The 4,831-nt window shown below is 37.7% G+C and overlaps 1 pseudogene; it reads left to right on the forward strand.

Annotated features, from left to right (window-relative positions):
• Positions 1-2,515: 2,515 nt before the first annotated feature.
• LOC136122090 (protein downstream neighbor of Son-like) lies at positions 2,516-3,911 on the forward strand (annotated as a pseudogene).
• Positions 3,912-4,831: the final 920 nt, after the last annotated feature.

Genomic DNA, 4,831 nt, shown 5'->3' on the forward strand with positions numbered 1-4,831 from the left:
ATGATGAAAAATACTAATTTTGATATTGGATGGCAGTTTACCAAATGAGTTGATAATATACCAGTTATATAACCAGAATTAAGGTATCTGCTGGGATTTCTGTTTCATGTGTGTCTCCAAATTCAGAGACTCAATAAATGGATAAATTTGAACTCTTGAGAAAATTTCTTTTTTAAACATCTTCAGGCTTATTCATATTCACACTATATAGAGTAAAATGGGGTGGAAGTTAACAGGAAGAATTGTTTGCCCAAAATACTGAGTCACGTAAACACTCATCATTTGATAACAGCTGTTAAATCTTACTGCTGAACAGCTGGAATATGTCAAGGAACAAAGCAGACAAATCTCTTCTCTCGTGGGGCTCAGGATTTAATGGCTTGTTTGTGTGTGACGTAAGGAGGAATAAACCAGTTTATCTAGCTACACTTAATTCAAATAATGATCGTAGTCTGACTAATCCAAGGGGATTATAAAATCTGCAAATTTTTTTGTTTGTTTGTTTTTCAATTGCTACGTGGCATACCTGCAGAAAGTAATAAAAATCTTAAGTGTATGGTTTGATGTTTGATATATACCCATGTAATTTCCCCCGCATCAAAATACATAACATTTTAAGTACTTCAGAATCCTATCTTGTGATCCCTCTACAGTACTATCAATTTCCCTGATAAAGATGACTACTTTTTTTTAAAGGTTTGCCTTTTAATTAATTAATTAATTAATTAATTTATTTATTTATGGCTGTGTTGGGTCTTCGTTTCTGTGCGAGGTCTTTCTCTAGTTGTGGCAAGCGGGGCCACTCCTCATTGCGGTGCACAGGCCTCTCACTATCGTGGCCTCTTTTGTTGGGGAGCACAGGCTCCAGACGCGCAGGCTCAGTAATTGTGGCTCATGGGCCCAGTTGCTCCGCGGCATGTGGAATCCTCCCAGACCAGAGCTCGAACCCATGTCCCCTGCATTGGCAGGCAGATTCTCAACCATTGCGCCACCAGGGAAGCCAAAAGATGACTATTTTTATTTCTAACACTGGTGATTAGTTATGCCTGATGTAGCATTTCTTACTTTCTTTTCATTCCAGGTTGTATCTGTGAGATCCATCAGTGTTTTACATGTAGTTTTTTTGTTTTTTTTTTTTTTTTTTTTGCGGTACGCGGGCCTCTCACTGTTGTGGCCTCTCCCATTGTGGAGCACAGGTTCCGTACGCGCAGGCTCGGCGGCCATGTGTCACAGGCCCAGCCACTCCGCTGCATGTGAGATCTTCCCGGACCGGGGCACGAACCCGTGTCCCCTGAATCGTCAGGCAGACTCTCAACCACTGCACCACCAGGGAAGCCCTACATGTAGCTAATTTTGCTAAGCCTTTAGCCTCCCTGCTACTTCTTTCTGCTGTAATTCTTGGTAATTCTTCATCTAGCATACAAGTAATTTACAGGTAAGCAAATATTTGAAGGAAGGAGAGCTGGCACAGTTTGAGATTAATTTCATCAATGTTTCCTCCTCTCCATGATTCTATCCTCTAGATTTAGCTACTTTGTCTACCATGAATTCAAATCTCAGATTCCTCATCCCATTTCTCTCTTCTGCATCTCAAGTTTCTCCCTTTTCTGGATTTTCTTCCACCATTATACAGACATACATGGATGTCTTTTACAATGAAATCTATCACAACCACATGTGCATGCATGTATGCTCTCATGCCAAACAGCTCTCTTTCTTCACATTTATCTCCAGCTATTTATCCATTTCCTTATTTCTTTCACCCAAATCTCTGGTTTATCACCTCCTTTCTCTTCTTATCCCACTTCATTCCACACCATTTCACTCAAACTGCTTTTATCCATATCACTAATGATCCTTATATTGCTGAATTTTGTGTTTGCTAGTCTGTAAACATCTTTATCAGCTAGTCAGCATCATTTCATGCAATTTTTAATTTCCTCTATACCAAAAGATTCTTCTTTCGGCTTTGATGTCACATTGATCTTATATGTATTTTTAAGATTTCTTTATCCACTGGGTGGACCACTGACTATAAAGAATAAAGAGTAAAAGGAGAGACCCATGTTAGCTGACTATTACAGCAATCTGTAAGTGACTTAGTCTTAGACTTAAGTACAAAGAAGGATAGAGAGATAAACACACATAATCAGGACATGTTTTCTAATTAGAATAGAAATTAAAGACACTATAGGCTGATGAGGGAAAGGAAATAATGTCTCAAAATGGCTTTATTTTTAGATATGATAGTTGGCTGAGTGTGGATACAGTTACCCAAAATGAACATTTGTCAAAAGAGATCTGTGAAAATAAAATTTCTCATTTAACTATGTCAAGTAGTGGATAGGATATACAAGATTTACAGAGTTTGATATATAAATGTGAAGTCCTTGGAATATAACGTGAGCCATAGAGAAGGACCTTTGGAAAGAAAATAGATAGCAAAAAATAGGGAGAAACAGGATTGAGCCCTCCCTTTTCCCAATATTTACAAATGATCTCAGAAGATTAAACATTTACTGAATTGCTCCAGACTCCACAGACATCCTTCTGCAAATCTGATATTCCATCTTCAAGTACTGAGTTACCTGTGAACTGAAGTATTAAAACTTGACTCCTTTTCACTCCTTCTCAACTCTTTTCCTAGGCAGATCATTTGAAAGCATAGGAAGTAGTCCGAGGTCTTGTCCAGCTTTGTAGGGCAACAGAGTTATTGGGTTGGCCAAAAAGTTCATTTGGGTTTTTTCCATACCATCTTAATGGAAAAACCTGAATGAACTTTTTGACTAACCCAATAGTTTGTCTCAACCTAAACAGTATCCCAAAATCCCACAGAGCTCCGCTGGGCCTTAAGCAGAGCCTTACCTATCAGGTATACCCTCCAATGCCACCTTGCCTTGGCTACCACTGTTTCCTTGTGTTGAAGTTGATAGAAAAATGGCTGGAGAGACAAGACCTTAGTCAAATGATGAAAACCTGCAACACATTTAAATTGGTGACTGGTCTGTATGCTTTACGTCTCTATATAATCTGCTGGAGATGAACTTTGCCTGTGTCTATGCTTGTACCTATCAGTCTACTATCCCATTTTGCACAGCAGGATTAGTAGGAAATGACATAATCATGACTCTCATATCTCCTACACCTAGAGGTGTAAGAAGAGCTATGAGAAAATGAAGGTATTGAATTCTCTCTGCCTTTAATAAAAGAAAATGGCTATAAGAAAAAGAAAGCATCTGGAACAAGCTTGGGACACAGGAGAGAGGTGTGAGCATTCAGTGATGAAGGTTAAGTAGATTTTTCTGGCTGGAAGAGATAAGGGTGAAAGATAAAATTTAAGAACAAGACATATTTTCTATCAACATAAGTAAAGAGAAACATGGATTACAGACTTGAGTCTACTGTGTTGGTGAAAGAGGTCAACACCTTTACATTGCTAAAGTTTTTGATCAACTGTAAGAACATAATTGCTACCTCAGGTCCATAGGCATGACTTCCACCAACCTCTTATCCCCTACAGCTTTCCAAGGTGCCACAACACAAATGTTTAAGGCATGAAGTGTAAATATGAAAACACAGGCTCTTTCTGGATATAAAGATTAATTTAGTTTGGAGATTGTATGTCTTATCATGCTTTATTCTCTACATTTTGTGACCATGCTACTCAAATCTTCAGAAAGTGGGTCTTTTTCTGTAGGACTATATACACATGAGCCAAATACAGTATTTCATATCTGCCTGCCAACAGATAAGGTACTGGATAATAAGACTGCTCATAAGAACCTTGCCGACTATGATCTACAACTAAGATGCTGGACCAATTTAGCCAAATACCATCACTGGGGAAATCATCTTTACATTTGGAAATGAGTGACTACATTTATCACTGGAGATCCAAAACACCAAAGTAACCCTAAAAGGAAACTCTGAGGGGAAAAAAGCCTTCTCGCAAGGATATTCATGGTTCTTAAACCACTGACTTTAAAGTTCATTTTGGAAAGGAATATAACAAAAATATTCAAATGTTGTCTATCTTTTTACATTACCTATTATTACAAGCACTAAGCAACAGGATTAAGGTTTTAAATCAACATTTTCTGTTTTTACTACTTTAAGTTAGATATTCAGATATGAATATAACTCAAACTTAAAAAAAAAAAAACCCTCAAATAATGTAAATGAGAATTCTAGATCCCTACAACTTCATTATAAACTTAGTAGAAAACTAAGTTAATTGGGGCTTCCCTGGTGGTGCAGTGGTTGAGAGTCCGCCTGCCGATGCAGGGGACACGGGTTCGTGTCCCTGTCTGGGAAGATCCCACATGCTGTGGAGCGGCTGGGTCCGTAAGTCATGGCCACTGAGCCTGTGCGTCTGGAGCCTGTGCTCCGCAATGGGAGAAGCCACAACAGTGAGAGGCCCGTGTACCGCAAAAAAAACAAAACAAACAAAAACAACAAAAAAACTAAGTTAACATCAGTGTTACCTTGAAACTGGAAAATTGAGGCTAAATAGCAGTTACCTTATGGTGTTATGGCTAATGGTATCAGGGCAAAACTATATTACTTTAACAATTTACTTAAGATTAGTAGCAAGTTCTAATTTTGTAAAGGTAGAAGACAAATATAAAGTATCTACTGAGCTCAGTGTTCATGATTCTACCTTAGCTTCTTTCCTTCTGATTTCGAATTCCTATATTCTCAAATATATTAAATTTGTATTTTAACACATGTTGATTCAGACAAGGTATTATATTACATTAGGTATTATATATGTATATATATATGGTATTATACAGGTATTACATAAGGTATTATATAATATACATAATTA

Source organism: Phocoena phocoena, chromosome 4 (assembly GCF_963924675.1).
Source record: "Phocoena phocoena chromosome 4, mPhoPho1.1, whole genome shotgun sequence".
NCBI lineage: Eukaryota > Metazoa > Chordata > Mammalia > Artiodactyla > Phocoenidae > Phocoena > Phocoena phocoena.